The 7,435-nt window shown below is 42.6% G+C and overlaps 1 long non-coding RNA gene across 2 annotated transcripts; it reads right to left on the bottom strand.

Moving 5' to 3' along the window:
* Positions 1-5,340: 5,340 nt before the first annotated feature.
* Positions 5,341-6,734, bottom strand: LOC123188808 (uncharacterized). Of its 2 annotated transcripts, XR_006495212.1 has the most exons (4): positions 6,454-6,734; positions 6,182-6,362; positions 5,571-5,652; positions 5,341-5,475 (listed from the first exon to the last, which is right to left on the bottom strand). It is a non-coding gene; the product is annotated as an uncharacterized lncRNA (long non-coding RNA). The 2 variants fall into 2 exon arrangements; XR_006495211.1 differs by having other exon boundaries at positions 5,396-5,652.
* Positions 6,735-7,435: the final 701 nt, after the last annotated feature.

Raw genomic sequence — 7,435 nt, 5'->3', positions numbered from 1 at the left:
TAGGGTTCCGCCCTACATCACCTTGTCATGCCCTTCTTTTTCCACTTTATTCCTCTTCTTCATCTTTTGTTTACACTAGATGACCCGTTGCGCTCATGGCGCAAAGGCGGAGCGCAATCCAGGTATTGGAGGAGTGTGCATTGAAATATGTAGATACATATTGAAACATATATAAGAGCCTTTTCAGTTGGCATGCATTTGGACTTATTTGAGAAAATATTCTTGATAAGGCATCTTTACACTAAGAATTTTAAAAAGTAGAGTTTGCATAGTTGCAATGAGCAGAGAACATGCAGTAGACAAAGGAAGATTTTTTTAAAGTATTACTGCTGCCAAAGCACAACTCATGATACTGCATGCAGCAAGCAAGTGATACTGATAGACAATTATGCATAGGCCCTTGGACGTGCACTTGAAGGCAAAAGCATATATTGGTTCTGTTGCGCCCATGGTGCAAAAATCGAGAGCGAGCCAAGTGTTCGAACCGTCCATATGAGATTAATTTAGAACTAACTTAATAGATACTTACATTATATTACATGGTCTTAGTAGATTAAAAGAAAATACTCAGATTAGTTGATACGGGCATACATTGGCTTTATAAAGCAAGCTATGTTAGCAGAGATGCAATGTCTTGCTCTCACCCATGTCGTTAGCATAACCCTCAACACAACTGGAAACTGAGTCTGGATCATATGCCTTTCTCCTGCAATGAGAGACATGCCACGCTAGTCAAGCTTTGAAGCGCAACCACAACATCATAAATAATTTCCAGAAGAGTCTATTTGAGGTTACATATAGTCATTGAAGCAGTAGGGTCCAAGGTAGCTCCAGTAAAATCATGGATTTTCTTTGATGTAACACGCACTACGTCTGGTAGTGTGACCGCTTCCCTAGTCATCTATTTGATGTCCTTGTACTTTTTAATCTCTTCTCTTTTTTTGAGCAGCTTGTTTGTGGTCTTTACATTTGCCTTTTGTTCTTCCTACAAGTGCTCGGGGTTGCTAAATCTTAGTCGATTAAGACTTAACCAACTCTCTGTTGATATATGTCGTTTCCGTTCTTAGGGGTCTATGCGGAATCATACAATCCTTGGGAATTAGTGTTGTTTCCGTCATCTTCAAGTCTTAATGTCTTATATTATCAACATTCAATTTCGAATCCACTAAAATGTTAGCTAGTTTTTGTTCTTAAATTGGTCATATAATCCTGTAAAGTAATAGCCAGAGTTAGCTTTAAAATAATGATACATCATAGAGTAAGTGTGATGGTACACAACAAAAAATACTTGTGGAGAAGCGTCAGACAAAATACCTCATCTGAAGTACACCTTAAAATGTAATGCCCACGGACCATAAGATGACCTACATAAATATAGAACTTAAACATATTCAATAATTCTTTTTTCAATTTTTATAGATAGTTATATGAAAAACTTTTCAAATTCATCAAATGATCATGATTGTCACAAGCCTGATGATAAAAAAAATCGCACCCAGACAGGTGAATGGGACACACCCGATAAAAATAATGATTTTTTAGCAGAAGAAAGAATGTATTTTTTTATTTATATAGAAGATAAAGAAAATTGGTTTGGGTACAACTGTCCAGAATCCATTCCCACCGCCTATGAATTCATTCCCACTCACTTGTAATCTCTGGTCACTGCCTAATATAGTAATGTCTCCGTGGCATTTAAAAAAAAAAAGAAACCTTCACTTTTGTCCGACCAAACCCGCAGTCCTCGTCCTGTCACCGCTCCAGTCTCCTCCCCGCAGCTTCTTGATGCTGCGCTGCTCTGCGTCGCGCGGCGCCGGTGAGCTCCCCAGCGCCGGGCCGCTGAGCTCCCTCGCGCCGCTGAGATCCCCCGCGCCTCCTTTCCATCCTCTACAACGCTGCATAGCTCCCCCTCTCGCTTAAAAACCCCTTCTTCCCCGAGGCCCTAATCGACGAGGCGCCGCTCGATCTGGAGGATGACGACAAGTTAGCGCTCGATCTGGAGCATGGCGACGGCATGGGGCGGGGACTCTCGTCCTCGAGCAACTAATCCACCAGCCCCTCCTCCTCCTCCAGGCCCTCCTCAACATCTTCGGCGACTCACCGGCGACGACGGCATGGAGAAGACGACGGTGGATGCTGCGGAAGTCGACCCCAACGACAGAGCACAGGTGAGAATTTCACTTTGTCCAAACTTCGCCAGATTCAGTCTCTGTTCGCGGGCAGTCTGGATGCGTCCCCTTGGCCTCCACCATGATGTAGGAGAAATTGCCATGCCGCTGACTGCTTTACTACTGTTGTTCAAGTGCAGGCTAGGCTTAAGAGAGGAAGTAACAGAGATTCATTCAGAGAGAAATATTGCTGCTTTGGGGTGCTGCTGCTGTTGCTACATGTTACTGATGTGTGCTAGATGTTGAGATTAGAGACTATGAGACTGGCTGATATACGTTGTGACTTGACTAAATTACTTTTTGCACATGTCAGGTGAGCTGCAGTTCATTTGTCCCTTCTTTTTGTTCACACTGCAGTTGCTCTTTTGATTTGTTGATTCTACATATTTCAGCTGTAAAGAAGTCTAGGAAGAGTTGTTGCTAAAGAAAATCAGAGAATAATTGTGCTCAGTTCACATGTGTGGCAGGATCAAGATTTCTTTTCTGGAACAAGGAACAAAAGTATGGCTTCTACCCTATGATTAGAGGCAAAATCTTGTGCTCGTTTCATGGCTGCCAGGAATACCACAAGCTTCTTCAAGAGTTCATGACCGCAGTCAAGCAAAACTATATGGCGAGAAAGTCCTGGTCCAGTTTGAGGACTTTGCCAACCACAATGCATTCAATTTGCTCGCAAAGTACAACAACAGCCATCTTGTCAACAATGATATCCAGGTGCTTCATTCATTCCATACTATTCCTCCCCAAGTCACCACATGGTGAAGCAAGATTAGCCATTGTTAACATTCAGATTGCTTAATCTGTTTTCATCATGTGCTTGAATATGCCTAACCTGAATCTGTCAACCCTGAATATGCCTAACCTGAACCGGTTTTCAGATTGAATAGTTTGTGGACAAAACTTAATTATCAACAGATAATCTCATGCTTAATCCAATGGAACATAAATAATCTAGTGAGATCCAAGTATGAAAGGAAGCAATTCAACATTATCACCTATTTCTTTACATTGCATGCCACAGAAGCACAATCCTATTTCTTTACATCCACCCTTTCCTTTAATACTTGAAACTGAAAATGAAATTCCATTAATGCTTTGTTCAAGAACAACTACGATTGATCCTTGAGAAATGTGCAGGTACATAGGCCGAAACTACACTTACTATTTCCTATCACCATATCATTCATTAAGGAAATATTCGCTACATAAGCTTGACCCAGCCAAATGACTAACAAACATGTAGCCATGGCCAATACAGCATGAATTAGTCAGGAACTTCTCAGCACAAACTCTTATCTATTTCACACTTCTCCTCTGGACTCTATAAATTAAAATATCAGAAATGCATATGCAAAGGCAGTGGAAGCAAAGAGAACTTATATTTGAAGGAGGCACAACGAATCCGCAGCACGCTCCATAAGCAACTACAAGCCGACGGAGCGAACAACAACAGGTTGGACCGATGGACGACGACGAAAAAAGCAGAGGCCTACAGGAGGAAAAATGCAGCAGTCAGTGAGCTCGTAAATCCAAAACATAGCAAATAATGGTGACGGTGACACCTCAGCCAAACGGTTCCATGGAAAGTCAACCCAAAGCGAGACTATATACTTAATATCGTCGTGCATATACTTAATATCCTGATGACACTATATCCACACTACTTGAGAAAGTAAAGAATCAAGCGAGACTAACAGAGAAGTTGTAGAGTTCTACAGTTTCCACTTTACAATACCAAAAACAATATAGCTCTTTTGCAAGTAATTACATGACATGATGGTCTACAGCTACAAGAAGGCTGGGTGAAGTCTATGATGGGTTCTTTTCCAAGCAAGGAGAAGGCCAAGGTGACGCTGGTCTACAGCTACAGGAACGTCATCAGCAGGTTCACGCCGAAGCTCACGCCCGCGCAGGTCCCCGTGTTGAGGAGTGAGTTCCCCTCTTGCTACTCTGCTTTGCTCTCACAGTCAACTGAATCCCTTTAATTAGCAGTAAAACTACAGTTGCAAGAGTTTTTTTAATTGCATGATGCACAGCTGATGGTCAACTAAGGCAAACCCATAGTATAATTGTTAAGATCAAATTGGCAATTTTTCTCGGATCTGTTGTCAATACCGAGGTCGGTGCAAGGGCTACACACATGGCTAATATGCTAATTCTTGTCGCCAGAAAACCAAGAAAGGTGTACCATGAGCAAGGATCGACATTACAAATGTATACACTATTATGTATAAAAGGCCAATGGCTCCAGCAACTATAGCAATTAAACCGTAAACACCAAGGAAAGAAGAGAATGATTTTTATTCAGCCGTTATGTAAAAAAAGCAACCAAATAGTTGCTGAACCTAGCCTTGTTATGGTACCTATTCAAACTAAACGAAGTACAAGCAAATTTATCGAAAGTAGAACGCACACAACTGCTTGAACAACTCTAGCAGCCTGTGATATGCAAATCAGGATACCTCACAAAATATTCTCAGAATGCATTGATCAATGTCTATGCAAACCAAACAAAGGCGGCTTCTACACTATGGATCAGGAAATATTGACTGTTTAACTTAGTCAGGCCAAAGCCATTGCCAAGACTCCTCAGATTTATTCCTTAATAGTTCCATATGTCCAGAAAATAAAATACAATACCATCAACTCCAGTTCCACAAACTGTTATTGGGACATATGCACAATTTTGAAACTGAGTATACATACCAGTTCTAACCACATATAGTTGTTCTTAGTCCAAGCTCAAATGTACCCATGTTTACATGGGTAGTGTGGATATTTAATATCAACAGGACAACATCACATTTTATCTGCTGACCAAAGCACAACAGGTCAACCAAAGTACAACAGGCAAAGCTTGAATTTAAAAGAATTATACACAAACCGATCTCGCATATAATTTGGCTCAGTGTATCCATGTTTACAACTGATTAGCTGAATATATTGGGCTGGGGTACCAAGGCTAATTAGTTACGTGATTCCTAATCAGGAAGCCTACTCACATGTATTTTTAGAAAACAAATATATCAGCATGTTTAAATGTGAACGATGGAGGAAGTAAAAGCAACGAGAGAGGAGCTATGTTTTTAAGGCGACGCCTTACCGCCTTAGGGAGGGGGGGCGCTTTGGCGCCTAGGCGACGCCTAGGCGGGCGCTTTGGACGCCTAGGCGCCCAAAGCGGAGGGGGAGCGCTTCGACGCCTAGGCGTCGCCTAGGCGTCGCCTTAGGGACGCCTTTAAAACATAGGAGAGGAGCACCTCGGCAATATTGGAGGAAGTGGTGTTCCACTCCTAGGGTCCTAGCGCTCCTGTAGCCGACCCCTCATCCATGAGATGAAGCAACATAGATTGGGTTTAGAAGCAACAGAATCACACAAACATATAGTATAGGAAGATGTGTTACCTTCCTAATAAAAATATCAATGCTTGCCGATTTAGTTGCTGACCAGCATTGATGTTGTCTGTCCTTGCTACTGCGGCATGCACTGCCATTTAGAAGAAATATGAACTATTCATGAATACAAAGATCATTGCTGCAACTTGGAACGACATGTTCTAGTAATAATCCCAGATATACTAAGAGAGGCTTAGTTTAGCAAAATCAACCCAATTACACATCAAACTATCAAACATTGCACTATATATCAAGAATATACAAACAAGGCAACACCAATCTAACAATTTAACAAGGGTTGACTGATGATGTCTTAGTCCTTTTGGTTCAGTATAATCTTTTTGAACTCATTCGTTTTTGAGAAATTGGTTCTGAATTTGCAACACACAGTTTCTTCTAATTGTTGTTTAGCGATTCCTGTCAAAACAGCAAATGAGAAGATAAAATTCAGAAAACTCTTACATTCATGAACATAACTATTGACAGGTCAACTATATTAAAAAGTCACTTCCTTTTCATTTAAAAGGATTTTACCGACACATCAATACCATGCATGCAATCTTCTAAAAATGCATTAATGGGGTAAAGACAAAACGGGATAACATACAACATATACCCACCACTCATTATTCAACTTGGAAGAACCACTTGAATCTGAAGCAAGATGACAGTTTTATCTAGGACCAGAGAAGGGTGCAGGGACAAGCTGCAACTGAGGTTACGGAAGTCGAGGGATGTGCTGCTGCTGGCAAATGCCGTCATCGGTGTAGGAACCAACCCCCACCCAAACCCTAGCTACATCTATAAGGAAAAGTAAATAGAAAAACGTGAATTAGAGGGAGGAGCTCATGCCATGATCGGAAGATGAGGAAAGGAGGAAGAGCGGGCTCACCTGTGCCGAGCGGCTCCTCCTCAACTGGGGGTTGTGTTCCTCTTGCCTACCTCTCGAGTTGTCGCCTCCTCATCAACCCGTCCCCACTGCCATTGCTAGGAGACACAGCCGCCACACTCTCCTTCGGCCAGATGCGCTGTTGCATCCCGATGATGGTGACGAGGAGAGAGGAGGAGAGACAGGGGAGGCGGCGGCGGCTGGAGAGGATGAACGGGGGCAGGGGAGGCGAGGGAATGGCTAGGGTTGGTGGGGAGGAGGACGCGGGGATTGGTGGGGAGGAGGAGGACAGGGGATTGGTGGATGAGTCGTCCACGACCGGCGCGGTTAAGATATTTTTCACCGAAGACGCAGGCGACGCAACAAATCATGCACACTGCCAAGCCAGGCCCGCGAGAGAAGAAGGCCCACCCGTCATCTGCTTGAACAAGAAAAAGCAGCGTGGAAAGAAACAGGCCATGGGATTTTGACAGCGCGGTGAAAAACCTCCAGCGAGGCAGATCGAGCGAACCAGATCGAAAGCGCGACGCAAGTGCCCCAGGTGAGTGGGTAGCCTAGCGTCCTTTATATGTTAGACTAGACCATAGAGGCGCGCATTGCTGCGCCCGTCAGTCTTGAGGACATCTAAATAAAAAAGATAAAAATGTTTGTGAACAATATATATAGTTAGAAATATCGAAGAAATTTTTGGTACTGTGTAAATTCCTGAGATCTACACCAATTGGGTACGAATAGGTGCACCTAACAATTGGATTTAGGAACCCATATCATCAAGAAATTAAGACGTAAAAATAAATAAGACCTACCATCTCTTTACTTATTATACAGTTGCACTGATTATGATTAGAGCATCTTGCATTGAATACCCAATGAGACTGGTCTTTTGCAGTTTTTTATGTCTTAAGGAATTGGCCGTTTACAGCCGCTCAACAAACACTGAAGGTACAATGTATTTAGTTCCCTCGTTGATTGTCACATGAATAGA

This window comes from Triticum aestivum, chromosome 2A (assembly GCF_018294505.1).
Source record: "Triticum aestivum cultivar Chinese Spring chromosome 2A, IWGSC CS RefSeq v2.1, whole genome shotgun sequence".
NCBI classification, from domain to species: domain Eukaryota; kingdom Viridiplantae; phylum Streptophyta; class Magnoliopsida; order Poales; family Poaceae; genus Triticum; species Triticum aestivum.
This window is presented reverse-complemented; position numbering and strand designations above follow the sequence as displayed.